This window comes from Lissotriton helveticus, chromosome 12, assembly GCF_964261635.1.
Source record: "Lissotriton helveticus chromosome 12, aLisHel1.1, whole genome shotgun sequence".
NCBI lineage: Eukaryota > Metazoa > Chordata > Amphibia > Caudata > Salamandridae > Lissotriton > Lissotriton helveticus.
In genome coordinates, this window is record NC_136073.1 from 265,561,607 (window position 1) to 265,581,214 (window position 19,608).

Genomic DNA, 19,608 nt, shown 5'->3' on the forward strand with positions numbered 1-19,608 from the left:
GTAACTTTAAAGCTCCCTTGAGCAGCGGGCTGACGAGCCTGGGATCCCGCACCTACGCGCCTGAGTGGTACTATACCTGGCAGATATTGGCAGCCATCGGCAACCCCAGTACACGGCCTATCCCTGCTGATGAGGGGTAATACCCCGAAACACGTGTCCAGGGATGGCGAAGACAGCGAAGATAGCAGAAGATCGAAAGATGATGCATCGCGAATACTTTACTACATTGACCAGAGTCCTTAGGGGCGACACCACCGGTGTGTGAGTAGTGTGCGACCCCACCCCCATTTGTAACTTATATAAGTACCACCTTGGTGTGCTGACGTCCGTTCTTTCTGTACTAGTTAGCACTGATCCGGAGAAAGAGCTACTCCTCTGGACAGAATTTGTTCAACGTTTTTTCGAATTCCTTTTTGAGTAATTTTCCTCCTGGTGTGTCTAGGTGATCTCTTTGAGGAAGACAGGTTTTAAACCATGTGGCACCTGTCATCATGCCTTGTTGGTTATGGATCCACACTTCGTGTGTCTGTGGTGTCTAGAGCGCTCCCACAACTCAAAGTCATGCTCAGACTGCTGGCCAGTGGCACCGAAGGCTTTGAGGGAGCGGTTCCTGAAGTTGCTAGAGGCCTGGCAGGTAACACCCCTGAGGTCTCTGTCCCGATCAAGAGGGAGGTCGCAAAAGCGCTCCGGGAACCCCAAGTCTTCTTCCTCCTATTCCAGTCATCTGGACATTCGGGGAAGAAGCACAAGAAGTCAAAGTGTGCTTCGACTCTTGGTCGCCTGTCGGATGAAGCGATGAAGCATCAACGTTCAAGGCACAGTGTTTTGGAATCGTTGCCAGGGCTAAATCCAAGCTTACCAGCTTTTCCGGGAGCCAGAGCAACCCTTGCTCAAGTAGAGGAATTTTACAAGGCAACGCGCTGTGTATTTGAGCAGACCAACGTAGGGCTCAAAAATCATAAAAATGTTGCTAGACCTGCAGGTTTAGTAGCTTGAGTAATCTACTAGACCTAACTGTAATGTACTTGATCCATGAACTGGCCTCAGATTGTGTGATCCTAGGCATATTTTTTGTCTTATGGAGCCGCCTTTTTCTTTATTATCACATAAGATAGCACTTTCAAATATGCAAATTCACAATTTCAGCTGTACAGAATAACTATTTATTTACTAGACTAATTGTTTGCTCCATGTATAACAAGAATCAAGTCCATATATAGGGTACACTTGATCCCTGGCTTGCCTCTTAGTTCACTGATAACATTGTTTGTTATATGGGCATGAGCGGTAACAATTCCCAGTTCATGTTTAAAAATTCACTTTTCATAAATATATTACTAAAGCATGATGTGTTAGTGCACTGTCATTTACAGATAGCATATTTGCTATTGAAATGGCCACATAACTTTCCTATTAATCTGTAGTTTTACTGACAATGGCGCATAAACAATGTTTGGAAATTGGATTTCAACAAAAATATTTAAAATGTGCACAGTACCAAATAAAGTGTTCCAATTTGTTTTGATTCTATAAAAAGAATTTTCACCACGGAATTACAAAAATGAGTCTTTATAACAGTGGAATATATTTGAAATGTTTGAACAGTTCACTTAGCTATTTCAGCGTTGTGTTAGAAAAAAGTCTGACATCTTGCAGCCTTTCATTTCACATGCTTTGTACAGTTCAATTGTCACACAGTTCACTTTACAAAATCCTCTAACTTCAGTCACAGAAAGAAAAATAAATGTAGGAAGACAATCTGACTTTTGACCTGTCTCTGAAAGCCAGAAAATATGACAAGATAAGGTTTAAAGGCATCTTTTTGCTCATTCACTTTGTGAGCAATAAAGATGCCTTTGAATCTTGTTATCTGGTCACATTTGCTCCGCTTTCAGAGGCAGAGGTCAAAACTCAGTTTGTCTTCCTAGATTTACTTTTTGTTCTTTGACAGAAGTTAGAGGATTTTCAGCTCGCCAGTAAGGGCGAATAGTCCCTAAAATTAGCTCGCAAAGTAAAGTAAATCTTGCTCAACATTGCAAGTGAACGAGTAGATTTTTGGAGCCCTGCAATCCCTCTAGCGTGCCGTTGAGCCCCATCAGGTTCTGGAGCTTCGGCCTCGGCTCTGATGTGCCCCCATGGATGCGCTCCCGGATCCAGACCGTCGCCGACTGACCCCGACTTCAATGCTGCTGACGACGCCGGCGCAATCCCCATTTACATCCACAAATCTGACACGGAGCCGAAACCGTATCGATCAGCGCTGATTCCGGTGCCCACAGGACCCATGTGTCCTAGATCAATGCCTGGTTCCTGTTTTGAAGGGCTAGGCTTCAAGGAAAAATGGGAGGGGCTACTGGACCATTTAGAATACCAGTTAGAAGGCCAGGAAATGGGCTAGTGTGAGGGATTTGGGGATGCCAGTGATCTGGACACATCCCCGCATACTGGTATACTTTCTCTCCCTTCCGTGGCTACAGAGGCATAAGCATCTTATTTCATGGTGGTAAAAAGGGCAGCTGAAGTCCTGGATTCTAAGTTGCCTTTGGTGGCAGTCAAGACTAACATCTTGACATAAGTGCTACAACCAGTCGTTTCCTCTTCCGAACACTTGCTCCCTTTTAATAAACAACTGACAGATGTCTTACTGGGAACCTGGTCCAAGCTCAGCACAGGGGCTCCTGTGAACAGGACCGTTGCTTGCCGCCATCACCCGCACCCGGGGACCCAAACTTCATCACCCAGCACCCCACTCTTGAGAGCTTGGTGATCCAAGCCTCTACATCCCATCCATGGCACATTCCCTGCCACACCCCCAGACAGGGAATCCTAGAGGCTGGATAGTTTTGGGAAGAAGATGTTTTCTTCCACCAGCTTTGTGTTGCTGTTGGTGAACACTGCATGCTTATTGGACCGCTACTCCCACACTCTGTGGGATACGGTTGTGCAATTGCTGCCATAGGTCTTGGAGGAGGCCCAGGCTATTCTCTCCCAAGCAGTCAAGGATGGCAGAGATGCAGCGAAGTTCACCATTAGCTGTGGTTTGGATATGACTGACTCGCTGGGCTTTTCCGTAGATGTCCAGGCTTCCCTCATGGGCATGCCCTTTGATGGCAACCACCTCTTTAGGTACAAAGCAGACTCTGCGGTGGAGCCCTTTAAGGATTTGTGGGCTATGGCCAAGTCCTTAGGCCTTTCAGTTGGCATGCATCAAGCCCAGTCTGCCTATCGTCCCTTTCATGGCTACAGGGCCATCAGCTTCCCTAATCATACTCCAGCCACCGCCCCACGCATGCTTCACAGACTCTGCAGGGGCTAGGATGCTGTTCATACCGACCCCGTGGTTTAGTAGCCAGAGGTCTGCCCCAACCAACAATCCCCTTGTAGCCGCCGCCTCTAAACTCTCCTAATCTTGTCCTACAAGATCATGGGAGGCCAGTTGGTGGCAGAATCAGTGATCATCTCCACCGCTGGCAGTCCAGATCAGAGGTGCCGGTCTTCCTCTATCTTGACAACTGGCTGCTGAAGGTGGGCTCGCCCCAGGCTGTTGTTCCTACCTCCAGACTATGGCAAACCTTCTGCATTTGCTGGGGTTCACTATCAACATACCAAAGTCACACCTGACTCCCTGTCAGACGCTGTTCTGGACACCGTGCAGTTTCTGGCTTATCCTCCTGAGCAGTGAGTCCAGCATATTCAGGCTATGATATTGATGTTTCAGCATATGTCCTGGATTTCAGTGAGAATGACTCAGAGGCTGATGGTCCTCATGGCCTCCTGCATCTTACTAGGAACACATGCCAGATGGAATATGCGGGCTCTGCAGTGGGTCCTGAAGTTCCAAGGGGCACAGCTTCAGGGGAATCTCTTCGACACGGTCCTGATCTCGGAGAGAACTTCAAAAGACCTGCAGTGGTGGCTAACAGACCACGACTGGGTCAGAGGCAGAATTCTCTCCCTTCCCTAACCAGATCTCTCAGTAGTGACAGATGCGTCACTCCTGGGATTGGGTGGCCATCTTGGAGAGGTGGAGATCAGAGGACGCTGGCGGAATCCAAACTCCACATAAACATGCTGGATATTCCAGCGATTCGACTACCAATAAAAGCCTTTCTACCCTCCATCAAGCGAAGGCTGGTACAAGAGTTCACAGACAACGCCACCGCCATGTGGTACTGTAACAAACAGGGTGGTGTGGGATGATGGGCCCTTTGTCCATAGGTTCTGCGTCTCTGGATCTGGCTGGAACAGCAGGGCATATGCCTGGTTCTTCAACACCTGGCAGGTTTCCTGAACGCCAGAGTGGACGAACTTAGCCATTGATGACTAGTGGATCACGAATGGCATCGCCATCCGGAGGTAGCGCAAGGTCTCCTTCAGCAGTGGGGAGAGCCTTGGTTAGATCTGTTTGGCTCCGCAAAACTGCAGCAGTTTTGCACGCAGGAGTTTCCAAGACAGCTCCTGCTCAGAGACGCTTTTCGTCTTGAGTGGAGCTCAGGCCTCCTGTATGACTTTTCACCCATACCACTTCTGCCCAAAGTTTTCAAGAAGATCAGGAACGACCTGCCCCAAGTTATCCTTGTGACTCCAGACTTGGCACGGAGGGTCTGGTATCCCATTCTTCTAAGTAAATAGAAAGAGCAAAATCCTGCATATATGGATAATTAAAGGTCCTAAAGAGGATCCAAAACTGTTATTTATGGAGCAATATTAAATATGTATCAGAGCCAGAGACATCAAACAGGTATATGTCAGTCCATGATTTATTAAGAAAATATATATTTATTTGTTTTTATAAAATCTGACATTTCTAAAAAGCATTCAGTGAATACATATATAGGATTTGATAGATGAGATACATGAATTTTTCATATCACACTAAAAAGACAAAAATAGATTCATACTAATCAATGTTCCACTCACTCCAGGGAGGTTCTGAGAACTAAACAGACACTCATACCTTCAGGGGATCAATCAAACTCACAAACATTCAACACAATTCAATCAAATAGGTATAGCATGGCCTGCAACTAAAGAATGAAATTATAGTTGCATGGACGGGGGTGCAGAATTAAAATGGCAGATTGGGTGGAAAAAAGTTGTCCTCAAGGGCTCAAATACTGCCGTTCTAAAGAATAACGCCGACGCGCGTTTCGGTGTAGGGCACCTTCGTCAGGGCAAGCAGATACCACCAAGGAGGGGAACAAACATGCTGAAAATCAAACACAATTATTGATATTAAATGACTATGTAGTCTCAAATATATTGCCTACATCATTGATAGAAATAGAAATGATTTATGGTCATGATACATCTATAGTGATTAAGTGTCATGGCTCTGATATCATATAGTTGCTCCCAGGGTATATCTCCCCGTAATAGGGGAGTGGGGGTCAGCACGACGATAGGGACCCAGGTGAAGACAAGAGAATCATTACTCTGTTTTCCCAACTTTAACACATTTATTTCAGTAACGTTCTTCCAACTCATTCAATAGACACATTATAATTTCTTTACTGTTTTCATCAAAGGAAATCTGACTGGAATTGTGGATGGCAAGAATATTAATATACCTGCCCTGTTCATTCGGTTAAGGATCAAGGCAAATATCCATCGTAGTGATAACAATGGAGACATTGGAGACATTTTTATTATACTAACATCAAATTAATTATTTATTTTAGGTAAAAAAACAGACCATGAATCAGAATATTGTCACCCTCCCCTTGATTTAACTATTAGAGAAGGTACATATCCACTCGATAGGACATTACCTGAGGTCAAGGAGGTTACGGTAGAGTTAAAAGTTCACAGATTGCACATTTTTCCAGGTCTTGTTAAGGAAAGAAGAAACAGAGGTTTCTATTCGGTAGATGTAGGTTTCTTATTTTCCTTCCTGGTGGGTCAAAATAAATAATATTTTTAGCGCCTGGTATTTAATTATGAATTCTGGCAGCTAGGCGTCCTTCCACCAAAACGGTATACGGCTGCTGGTGAAACAAAGTTGTATTATATTGTACAAAAAGGTCCACTGGCCCTCTTTCTGCTGCCCTTACTGATGTCCTTCTTTTTATTCTTACTCTTGTCCAGCAGGGAACTGCTCTGGCCACTCTAAAGGGTCACATTTCTGCTCTGTCTGCCTTTTTGTGGCTGCTTGACCAACCCTCTTTATTTAAGTCCTCTATTGTGAATAGGTTTCTTAAATGTCTTGTAAATATCCATCCCCTCTCCTTTTGTTATGCCCCAGTGGGAACTTACTTTGGTTCTCAATTATTAATGTGTGCTCCTTTCGAGCCTCTTCATACTTGTCCCCTTCGGCTGCTCTCCATCAAGAAGCCTTTCTAGTGGCAATAACATCTGCCCCGAGGGTGAGTGTGCTGCAGGCTTTATCAGCCAAGCCTCCATCATTCTTGTCTATTTTAACAGACAAATTGATGCTTCATACTACGGCCTCTACCCTCTCAAAAGTGGTAACACCATTCCATGTTGGCCAATCCCTCACTTTCCCCACTTTCTACACTCTTCCACATCCCTCAAAAGAAGGTGAGCAACTCCACCGTCTGGACCCAAAAAGAGTGTTGTCATTCTACCTTGACGGCACACGAGAGTTCCTGGTGGACGACCAATTCTTCATGGGGAATGTTGGAGCGAGGAAGGGTCAGGCGGCCCAGAAATGAACCATTTTCGCTGGGTCGTTCACAGTGTTAAAATTGGCTATCCACTGGCCAAGAATCAGCCCCCTGAGGGCTTAAGGGCTCATTCCACCAGGGCTAAAGCTGCTACAACTGTGTTAGCAAGTGGAATCCCAGTCCTGGACATCTGCTAGGTAGCAACGTGGGTGTCCCTGCACATTTTTACCAAACACTGCTGCCTGGACTGTCAGGTCCACAGGGACAGGCACTTCGTCCATTCATTCCTGCAGAAATGTTTAGTTTAGAATTTGTTCGCAGCCCACCACCGGGGATGGTATTACTTGAGTATCTTTTCACAGGTGAAAAATCTGTGGCTAGATGTCTCTATCAGATGAACAAGTTACTTACCTTGGGTAACACATTATCTAGTAGAGACAGGATCTAGCCACAGATTCCCCGCTCGGCGGACAAGTTTGTGGGGTCAGGTCTGATTTCTTTCAGGCTCTAGTTTGGACACACCTGTGAAGTGCACTTCATGGCTCCAAGCTCCTGCCCTGGAAAGTTGTGAAGAGTAACTGACGTCAGCCCGGTGCCTATATAGGTGACACAGACCACGACGTGTGCAGCTGATCGATGCCACCTACCAGCGCTCAGGGCTACTACTCACACGAAAATCTTCTGGATCCAGTCTGCATCTGGGAAATTCAAAGGTAAGGAATCTGTGGCTAGATCCTGTCTCTAACAGATAATGCGTTACCCAAGGTTAGCAACTTGTTCTTTTACGCTCCTCCACTCTCCCCCCTCCACCTTACGCCACTGCACTCCACTCTACACCACTACACACCACGACACACCAGTCTACGACATTCTATGCCACTTTTCACAGTCCACAACACTGCACTCTATGTCACTTTCCGATACTATTTACCACTCCACTCCACGCTACCCTACTCCACTCTACAACACTCCACTCTATGCGTCACCACTCTATGCCACAAACCTTAAGTCATGTTACACAGCAGCCACGCTATTGTAAAACATAGCCAAAACACATAGGCAAAGCCAATAGCTCATGCATAGGTGAGACCTATTGGCTTTGCCAGTGCTTGTTTTAAAGTTACGGTTTCCTAACTGGTGCACAAAAGCAGGACACAAGGCCCTGAGAGGTCGAGAACAAAGGAGTAATTAAGCTAAAAGGGTAAGCCGTTTTGGTTATTTGTTCAGTGACAGATTCCATGCCTGGGCCGATCTTATGTTGAAATTGCCCCTTTTAGTAATGGCATAGTCAAGGTAAAAAAAGTGATGGAATGTAATAATTTTTAGAGGAATTATTAGTTGTTCAAATCTGCTTGCATATGGATTTCCAGCCATTACCTTTTGCTGGACCATTTTTCTGCCAGTGTCGAAAAAGTGCATGCTGTCATTGTCTCTTTTTTCAAAGGGAAGTAAACACAAATCAGATAGGCTTTGCTCATAATTCAAGTCTTCTGTGCCACTCATTAATTTGACGGCTTTCTCAGGGTTTAGGATCAAGAAGACCAATCACAAACAAGAAGGCTTATTATATCATTGAAACACGCTGGCCACGTCAAAGAGCGCAATAACTCTGGTCAAAATCTGCACGTCATCAAAACCCCACTAAATTATTTTACAAGCCTAATTATACGTTTTGAGAGATTCTGCAGATTCCACTTGAATACAACTATCATTAAAATAACTTTGCATCACCCTTACGTTGCACTTTGTGAGCAAGGCTATAATTAGTTGTAATTAATATTCTAACCTTGTGTTTGAAATGACATTGTAAAGTCCATCACAATCCACCTGAGTGGTAGTTCAACTTTCGTGAAACAAGTGAGTTGGCGAGACCGTCAACATCTGTTGTGAGTCCTGAGCTGACCTTTTATGTCTGTGATGGACAGAGTGAAAATTGTTACATATTTGCGCAGCTCACCTTGCATTTCTGCAGAAAGTAGCACCAGCCCGACATCCCAAAACTAGCGATAATGCCACTTTTTCAGTCCCTCAGAATTACTCTTCATGGTTTAACATCACTGGCCCTTGCTAACTGCAGAACCTTCTGACACACTCTAAATATAGACCTGCTAACACCTCTCATCAGGATTCCTGATTCAGCACAGTGATGATTATGTTAATCTTGGCTTGGACAAGAAACCATGACCCATATTACATAATTTACTTGTGGCAAACAAAATATGGGCATTACATAAATTACATCACAATGCATTAGAAGTCCACAAAACAACTGTTGTGCAGTTCTTACTAATCCGCAGGAACTGCGTGTTGGTTGGACAAAATCAACTTAGGGTGAGGTGCTTAGGCTGATTCCGAGCACCCCTGCAGGATATGTTGTCCTAGAGACCAGCTAGCTCACAGTGCCATCATAAGCCCCCCTAACCTTACCAGGGAGCGAATAGTTTCTGGCAACCACTGAACATGTAAACCCTGAGCCCTCGGGGAGCGTGGAAACAGATCAGAAACTTTCGCTCAGTCACTTGTACTTACTTGTGCTCAGAGAAATATACAGAGAATATACAGTGGGACATTTTCATTATATTTATTGAACCAACGATAGTCTTGTATAGAATATATGTGCTTTGATAAGCAGTAGACAGAATCAGATGAAAGTGATTACAAGCACCAAAAGCATAAATAGTAGATACATTTCTACCATGGTGCTAAAACGATGTACATATGCAGGCATATAAACATATAAACAAGGCAGTAATCAGGCGTACTCCTACTATGCAAACTACTCTAAGTGTACATAGAGTGTGTGTAGGTGTAGAGCCAAGAATCTCCCTAAGGGACGATCCAACCCCATTACCTGGCAGGAGAGAATGAAGGACCTCGCCTTGGTCACCAACTGGACACCTCTCACGAGATGTCAGATCCCTGCATGGTGAAGTCTCAGCATGCAGGGACCCTCGGTGTCAGCTGAAGTGCATCCTCTGCTAATCTAATGGAATGCTCCTTATTTATAATAGTAAGCTGCCTTGCGGTGTACGTATAGATTAGCGATGTTATGGATATGTAGATATCCCAGTCGCCCTGTAGATGAAGATAGTAACAACATTTGTGCGTAGAAGGGCCTTGTGCATGATGTTCGAGGTATTGTGATAATGTTGTGCAAAGCTTGATGTTTAAACACAGTAGTTTCAGGGAAACAAATCCAACATTGTCGTGCACACAAATATGTGCAAACGGTCACGGCAGAAATGTTGATGTGAAAAATAGGACAATGTAAGAAATGAGCAGCTTTGCTGCATGGACCTAGTCCGGACACATAACACTACTACCTCCAATCACTCCTTACACGTATGCTTGTCTTTGATGCCTTGTATACAGCTCTCCACTGACTTTTGGTTAGGTTCATGCTATAGAAATAACACATACATACAGATGTCTGGGTGGCCTGAAAAATGGAGTAGTTCATTCTTTGGACACCTCCTTCATTTTGACCCCACCATACAGTCTCCACTGGACATAGGAGGAATATGTGTTGCCCCTCCATCCCTTGGCGAGAGAAGTTCATGACGGCCACCCACATCCAGACGTATCTCAGAGAAACATAACCACCACATAGACCCTGTACATTTGCATACTGAGGAACAGTAGACTTTAGCTTATTTCCCACCTATTTGTTTACTTTCTGACCATTGCTAGCTTCCCCCGATCTTAGACATGGCGCTGTAGGGACAAGGAGAATCTTGTGGTTATTCTGCTACAGTTGATTCAAGTGTGGTTGGTCTCCAGTATGTCTGGATGCAATACAGTTTGTGGTGTGTAATTTGTAAATTACCTAAATAATTAACATTGCCTAACATATCGAAGATGCTGCTATGTACCGCCTCACTTCTACACTGGTATGTGTTTGTTTCTGAGATAGACTGATGGTCAAATTAGCTTGAATGTTCCTACACGAACGGAATGTAGAAGAATGTGTTTTTTGATGGGAGACATTATCTAGTTTGTTGTGCATCCAGGAGTCTTGATTCCTAATCCCAGCTTCCGCACTTGATTGAGGTCAAATAATCATTGCCTGGTTCCTCGGTTCGCTGCCAAAATTGGGAGTACTGATAAACAAGCTGTGTCCTGATACTACGAGGTATACAACAACAGGACACTTACATGTTTATATGTCTTCTGTGGAAGGGTGAGAATTGTATCTGTGAATTGTAGAACCAGAGAGATGGCTGCAGTGTGGCTCGTAGTCACTTTCGCTTCTGTCCTCTGTGTTCACATCACTGAGGCCATGGAGTACTAATGAACTGGGCCCTAAACATTTGCCCATATATTCTAGAGTCCCTTGGATATGAAGCCCAGGTACTGGGCAGGAGTCGATGAGCAGGTGACGTGGACTGCTCTGGACAAGACTTTTGGCAAGCTACAAATGGGGGTGGGGTCGCACACTACTCACACACCGGCGGTGTCGCCCCTAAGGACTCTGGTCAATGTAGTAAAGTGTTCGCGATGCATCATCTTTCGATCTTCTGCTATCTTCGCTGTCTTCGCCATCTCTGGACACGTGTTTTGGGGTATCACCCCTCGTCAGCAGGGATAGGCCGTGTACTGGGGTTGCCGATGGCTGCCAATATCTGCCAGGTATAGTACCACTCAGGCGCGTAGGTGCGGGATCCCAGGCTCGTCAGCCCACTGCTCACGGGAGCTTTAAAGTTACAAATGGGGGTGGGGTCGCACACTACTCACACACCGGTGGTGTCGCCCCTAAGGACTCTGGTCAATGTAGTAAAGTGTTCGCGATGCATCATCTTTCGATCTTCTGCTATCTTCGCCATCCCTGGACACGTGTTTCTGGGTATCACCCCAAGTCAGCAGGGATAGGCCGTGTACTGGGGTTGCCGATGGCTGCCAATATCTGCCAGGTATAGTACCACTCAGGCGCGTAGGTGCGGGATCCCAGGCTCGTCAGCCCACTGCTCACGGGAGCTTTAAAGTTACAAATGGGGGTGGGGTCGCACACTACTCACACACCGGCGGTGTCGCCCCTAAGGACTCTGGTCAATGTAGTAAAGTGGTCGCGATGCATCATCTTTCGATCTTCTGCTATCTTCGCTGTCTTCGCCATCCCTGGACACGTGTTTCGGGGTATCACCCCTCGTCAGCAGGGATAGGCCGTGTACTGGGGTTGCCGATGGCTGCCAATATCTGCCAGGTATAGTACCACTCAGGCGCGTAGGTGCGGGATCCCAGGCTCATCAGCCCACTGCTCACGGGAGCTTTAAAGTTACAAATGGGGGTGGGGTCGCACACTACTCACACACCGGCGGTGTCGCCCCTAAGGACTCTGGTCAATGTAGTAAAGTGTTCGCGATGCATCATCTTTCGATCTTCTGCTATCTTCGCTGTCTTCGCCATCCCTGGACACGTGTTTCGGGGTATCACCCCTCGTCAGCAGGGATAGGCCGTGTACTGGGGTTGCCGATGGCTGCCAATATCTGCCAGGTATAGTACCACTCAGGCGCGTAGGTGCGGGATCCCAGGCTCGTCAGCCCACTGCTCACGGGAGCTTTAAAGTTACAAATGGGGGTGGTGTCGCAGGTATACAACAACAGGACACTTACATGTATGTCTTCTGTGGAAGGGTGAGAATTGATCTGTGAATTGTAGAACCAGAGAGATGGCTGCAGTGTGGCTCGTAGTCACTTTCGCTTCTGTCCTCTGTGTTCACATCACCCAGGGCATGGAGTACTAATGAACTGGGCCCTAAACATTTGCCCATATATTCTAGAGTCCCTTGAATATGAAGCCCAGGTACTGGGCAGGTGACGTGGACTGCTCTGGACAAGACTTTTGGCAAGCAACTGCCACAGCTGGCCAAGTCCCTATATACACATGGAGAATCAGTACTACTTGGGAAACAATGCTGACAGCATTTGCAACTGTAGGATGAGGGAAAACACCGACATCCCACCACTGCCTGCAGCTAAGCAATTGGGGTTAAGCCCCTGGGTCATTCATTTGGTCAGACACCAAGGGAGCGTAAGAGGGAGTTAACCTGAAACAGATTCATCTACGTCTTATTGCAGCACCTTTACCTCCTTGGTCCTCCTTGGCTTTAATCCATAACACAAGGCAGTTCTTCCTCTTCAGACCAATTAACCATGTAACACCTAAAAATAAAAGGGAAATGTTATTGGTCTTCCAGATTTGGCAGGCTATGTTTAGATTGGCGGTAACGGCATTCTACCAAAACTTGTGCTATGCAGTGATGAAGGGTAAGAGCACTTTAATGAGGAGACATAATTAATCTGATGATGAGGGCCCAATCCTGGCTTGATGAAATACGTCAGGGTCCCTGCGTCTCTGCACTTTTGAATGCTGCAGAGGTGCAACAAATGATTGAAGCAGCTGTGGCCAAAGCAATGACGAACAAGCCCAGGCATATGACTAAGTCGGCCATGGATCCTAGGGACTTTGATCCTGGTTCTTATCCAGTACTTCTTCTTACTCATAGACTCTATACCACATCATCTGGGAATTATGCTAGAAGGGAAGACATGGCGGATATTTTGTCTCAAATTTGATGTAACTTGGGTTTTCTGTCTTTCCCGATAGAAGATGAGGATGAAGGGCTGTTCCCTCAATCTGCAAAGTGCTCCACTTTGGCCATGCCCTTTAATGGGAAGATAAAGGATCTACCCCCAGATGCATCAAAGTTATGTTTTGCGAGTCCTTAATAGCGAATTTTAAGGATTCGCTATTAAAGATTCGCAAAACGGGATGCATGTAGGAATCGCAATATTATTTGCGATTTCTACTGATTCCTTATTTGCGATTCGCTAATTGCGAATCGCAACTAAGGAATGGCTTTCCCATTCATTACAATGAATGGGGAGTCATTCCTTATTTGCAAATAGCAATTAGCGAATCGCAAATGTGCTGCAATTTCAAGGGTGCCAGGGTGTCCAAAGGACACCCTGTTGCACCCCTGAAATGGTAATGTTCACTGGTGTTGCGCACACACATGTCCCAAGGACATGTGTGTGTGTAACATACAACTTAGTAAAATGCACTAAAGTTCATATTCCTACGTTTTTGCTATTTACCACGTAGTTTGACTTTGCGGTAAATAGCGGCCCCAGATTGCGAATTTGCAATCTTGGAATGGTTCATGCATTGCATTTAAGGAATCGCAAATTGCGATTCCTTAAATGCAATCACAATTTGAGAACTCGCAATTATTTGCGAATTCTTAAATTGCGAGTGCATGAACCCTTGATGCATCTCAAATGCCATTTTTGCGGGTGCAAACGGCCGAATTTTGCGATTCGCACCATTTGCGCTCGCAAAAATGCTTGATGCTTCTACCTGCTAGTGCTCTGGGGCTGGGAGGAGCTGAATCATGGTCCAGTTTCTAGTCTAGATTTCCTCAAAAACTGTATGTGTTGGAGCAGGTTGAAGGATAGCTCCCACATAACATAACATGACATAACATCACAGATGCTATCTTAACTACCTTAATAGATAGAACCTCAAATAATCTTGATAATTGTGCCCCCACAGACCAGACAATTAAAGAGGTGGATTCTGCTCTGAGAAAGTTGTTTGCTGCTGAAAATTTGGTTCTTGAGGCATGAACCTACTCAGCTTATGCGGCACACTCCCTGGTGACGGATTTTGCTAAGTTGAATCCTACCATTCTGGAAGAAATGTATTTCCCAGATCTGCTTGTGCTAATGGAGCAGCAGGCCAAACTTTGGCTGTCATCTCATCTGATGTAATTAGAGCTACTCTATTGACCACAGCTTTAGCCATGGAGTCATTTTTGGTGAGGGAGGGGAAAGCTGAAGCAGTGGAAAAGGTGGCACTGTTAAAAATTCCCTTCTCTGGTCTCCAAAAAGATTATCTAAGATGGCCAGTAACGAACCAAAAAAGTGCCTCAAATGTGGAAAAGAAAGAGTTGATGACTTACACATGTTCCAGGGCTGCATAATGTTAAAAGACTACTGGGACCAGATTGGTAAGACTCTCTCTGATGTGATAGACCAGCATATAGAGGTAAGCATAGAAATGGTTATTTTTGGGATTCACCTTAGCGCACTATGTCTGCCATTATCTAAAGATCAAGAAAACATTCTTTTTATATTGATATTGTTAGCCAGAAGGGAAATCTGCTTACATTGGGTTCAACAATCACCACCAAAACACTCAGCCTGGTTAAACTCTATATTAAGGGTGTATACAATAGAGAAGCAAAGAAAAAGCACTAAGAAAAACACATTTTGGAGTCTATGGGAAAGATATAACCAGTTAAATATTAGGGGGTCCAATGATTAAGGCAAAGGAAACAACAATCTCAAGTTAATTCTTGATTCGAGTAGTCATAATGACTAGCTCCCCCACACCCAAAAATCATTTACCTTCGGATGGACAAAAGAAAGCCCCATAAGGACAAGGCATAAAAGTATCCCATCCAGAGCTAATCCGGTCCACTCACCCCTAAGCACCGAATGGACACTGGGGCTTTCGACTCCTCCATACCCCAAGGAAATTTGCTTGATGAGGACTTAAAAAAAAAAAAAATTCCTTCAATGGCCGGAAGCTCTTTTGCGATCAGTTGGTTGCTTTGATCACCAAGATTTTTACCTTACCTTACAACCATAAATAAATCCAGAGGTTCACAGAAATTCCGTGGTGACTCCTCAAGGTTTCTCCGTAAAAGAAGTTAAGATCCACTTCATGAGTGGGGAGGTCCCCCATGACCCAAAGCACACGATCCTGGGCATTACTGATGGGTTGGACGGGTCTCGTAATGAGAAATTGTTTTTTACTACAGCTATGGTGGTTGCCAAGAGAGACACTGTGGCCTCCTGGAAATGCCCTGAACCCCGAGTGTGGGGCGATGGCGGACTGGGGTGGACTGGTGCGCCACACAGGAGAAAGTCTTGTATGTGGCACGTGGGTGCCCCAATAATTATCATAGAGTATGGGGAAAGGGTTGGGGGGGAGGTCTAGTCACAAAGGGATTGTCCGTTTACATTCTAATTTGTTTTTATTAGTGTCTGTATACTGGATAGCGCAAATTTGTGTATGCTATCCTAGGCTATTATGGTGTGGTGCTGAATGGCTGGTGCATTCTTTTTTGCAAATCAATAAAAATTTGTTTATCAAAAAAGATCCACTTCATACAGAAGGAAGATTAAGTATTAAATCGATTTTTATTGGCAGAACACATGGCAAAAAAGACAGTGCATTATTGCCTACAACCCTGTGTGCCAGCAGTTTCATGGGCAAAGGCTAGAAAGCCAGGCATATGGATCATGGGCAACAAAACTGGCAAGTAACACCGCATGTCGCCTACAACACGCCTTGGGCCGGCTGCGTACAACGCGCTTAAATAGGAAATACACCTATTAAGTGAATTAAATAAGAGCAAGTTCTAGGACACCACCCATGATCATGTGGCAGTGCCACCAGGGTACACTGTAGCACTTTTGGAGCAAATATGTCTGCATTTAATATAAAAAGGGAACATACCAAATTGAAACACATATAAAACCGAAAACCACCCCCACCCCTCCTCTCTCTCGGTGAGCCACCCGTGAACTCAGGCCTATGCATTTGGACCTGTGGTGAGGGTACCAGTCCCGGGGGGTAAAGACAGATACATTAGGGGTGATCGCCCTGACCTCTCGCCCGGCTCTCAGGAATCAGTTTCAGGAGCCGTAGGTAGGCAGGGCCGGTGAGCTCCCGGAATTCCGCAAACAAGATTGCGATGAAGGGAGCCCAAACCTTCGAGTATTCAGAATTGTCCCCCAGGGTGGCCATTGACAATCGCTTCATACCCAGGAGGGACCACAATTGGAGCAGCCAGTGGGAGTAGTCGGGGATCCTATCCATCTTCCAAGCCGCTATTATAACCCGGTGGGCAGCATTCAACGCCAAGGCAATCTGCTTGCCTTTGATGGAGCGTAAAGGGAAGGTCAATGCGTTGGGGAGTCCTAAAATAGTGTAGGTTGGGAACCTCGGGATAGTGGTATCAAAGGCCCTGTCAATCTCGTCAAGGGTGTTTTCCCAGTACCTAGTGAGTTTGGGGCAGCTCCATAACAAGTGAAGAAGGGTTCCCGGGTTCCCACAGCCACGGCAGCAAAGTCCGTCGTTCTGAGTGTTCCATTTAGCCATTCGGGCCGGAGTATAATACCAATAGGATACAATTTTAAAGGCTGTCTCCGTGTGACCCATGGAATGCACGAAATGATGTCATCTGTAAAAAATGTCCTCCTACTCTTTGTCTGATAAGGTGTGGCCTATCTCTGCTTCCCATCGCTTCTGTCCCGCCGAAAGAGTACCTCCCGCTCCTATTGTGAGGAAGGCATATAACTCTGAAATGAGCCTGCGATCAGCCTTTTTCAGAAACAGCCACTTCTCGAATGGTAGCAACGGTCTACTGACCAGGGGACACACAAGGGGCCGGATGTCCAATGCAGCATTTGCGAGTGGAGAAAGAGGTCCGAACCCTCCAAGTCATAGTCCTCTCGGAGTTTTTTAAAGGGAATATGGCCTTTCAGGTTAAACAGTTGTCCCAGGCGCTTATACCCACCCTCCACCCAACGAGTGCCTACACCTTTGTCCATTCCGGGAGGGAAGTCTGGGATTGAGAAGATGGGGGACATGGGAGAGGGAAAAGTGGTAAGGTTTGCACGTTTGGCCACTTTGTCCCTGGCTAGCATGTTGGGACGGGTGACTGGCGATAAATACAATCCCCAAGAGCGTGCTGACCTAGGCAGCCAACTCTCCCTCCAAATGTGCCGGCCAGCCACTGTCTGATCCATAAAAACCGAATGCCTTTCCGTCATGTGGCGATTCCATTCTACGGGATAGCACAGAAGCGAGGCCTGGTAGTAGCGGGTGACATTGGGCAGTGCCAACCCACCTTCTTCCTTAGGGCACTGTAGCAGAATTTTCTGCATTCTGGGCGAGATCGGACCCCAGATGAAGCGTTCAAGCTGCATCTATAGCTGCGGGAGCACATTCGGCGGGGGCGATAAAGGAAGAGTCTGGAAAATATATACGGCCCGGGGTAGTACATTCATTTTTATAGTAGCCTGTCTTCCAAGACTGGGGTACGCGCCTCCAATGGACGAGATCGTTCCGGACCCGCGAGAGTAGAGGGGAATAGTTTGTGCCCGCCGTCTTATCCAAGCTATCATGCAAGTATGTAATGCCCCCTGTCACCCAGTCGAAGTCAAATTGGGCCTGCAGACCTGCCACAGCTGTGGGCTTCACAGTGAGATTCAGCACCTGCAAATTTTGCGAATTTATTTTGAACCCAGAGACCTGGCTGAAGGCCTGTAAGTCTGCCACAATGGATGGAATGGATGTTAGAGGGTGTGTCAGCGAGAAAATGATGTCATCAGCATGCAGGCTAATGAGATGGTGATCAGCACCAAATGGAACCCCCTGCGCTTGTGGGTTGTCCGCAGCCGTTGGGCAAAGGGCTCCATATATAAGGCGAAAAGCAGTCGGGAGAGAGGACTACCTTGCCAGGTGCCTCTCTCCACCGCAAAGTCTTTCGAGAGTACGCCATTAACCCTGACCTGCGCAGTGGGGGTGTTGTAAATGCTTGCCACCCACCTGCAGAAAGAGGTCCTATGCTGAAGCGCTTCAGTGTGGCAAAAAAATAAGGCCAGTGTACACGGTCTAAGGCCTTCTCTGCGTTGACTGCCAACAGAAACGCCTCTTCCTTTGACCTGTGCACTTTGTGAATGAGATGGCATATCCTTTTGGTGTTGTCCCCACACTGCCTCCCCGGGATAAAGCCCGACTCGTCCGGGTTGACTAATCCGGGCATAAGAGGGTTTAGCCAGTGAGCCAAGATGCTCGAAAACAACTTCGCATCTATATTTAGCAGGGAGATGGGTTGGTATGAACTGCAGAGTGCCGGGTCCATCCCTGGTTTGGGGACGACAGAGATCGTGACCTGGAGCATAGAGGTCGTAAGGGAGCCTGTGTCCGTAAATGAGTTAAAAAGTCGGGTGAGCACTGGTGCCAGCTCTGCACAGAAGGTCTTATAAAAGAGGGCACTAAACCTGTCCAGGCCAGGTGCCTTCAGAAGCTTCAGCCGGGCAATGGCGGAGATCACCTCTTCAATATGAATGGGGCCCTCCAACTCATCTGCCTCAAAAGGTGGGAGAGGGGTGACCGATGCGCAGCAAAGGTACTCGAGAGGATCTGTTAGGCTTGAGGGCTCGGCGGAATATAGTTCCGCATAAAAAGTCCGAAAGGCCGCAGCAATATTAGAGTCATCTGTAACTTGTTTCCCCTGGTCCTCACTTTCACCGCTTGTGTCTACTGTTGACAGCAGAGGCAATGCGCCAACATGCGGCCGCCCCTGTTGGAGCCTACATAATACTTATGCTTCAGCCTTAAAACCGCATATTCGGCCCTGTCGCGGTCCAGTTGCTTTAGTTAAAGCTGTTCCTTCTCCAACCGACGCCAAATTCGAGGGGCCCCAGTGCGCTTGTTAATGGCCTCTAACTCCCTCACATGGCCTTCAAGATCTCGATGCTTATCGCGCCTACGTTTATTATCGAAGGCCGCCCTAGAGATGAGAGCCCCTCTCGCGACTAGCTTAAGCGCCTCCCAAATGGAGGCCAGAGGCGTGGTGCCATTGTCATTAAGCGCTAGGTAGTCAGTCAGGGTATGGCGGAGATCCTCCACCACTAGCGGGGACCGCAGGAGTGCGTCCCGTAGCTGCCAATGGGATGAGGATGGATTTGCAGGTGGGAAGTGCAATGTCAAAGTGATGGACGCATGGTCTGAGAGGGAACAAGCCTTTATGGAAGAGGCCTGGGTACAGGCCCATGTTGCCTGAGTAACAAGGAAGTGGTCAAGTCGAGTGTATATCTTGTGAGCAGCAGAGTAGAAGGTGTAATCCCTGTCATCAGGGTGTGAACAGCGCCATGCGTCTCAAACCCCACAGTGGTCAAGCCAT

The 19,608-nt window shown here is 46.5% G+C and overlaps 1 protein-coding gene across 9 annotated transcripts in view; it reads left to right on the plus strand.

The window, feature by feature from the left end:
• Positions 1-19,608, plus strand: part of LOC144798737 (uncharacterized) — a 1,654,679-nt gene that overhangs the window by 1,303,335 nt on the left and 331,736 nt on the right. The gene's annotated exons all lie outside the window — the stretch shown is intronic.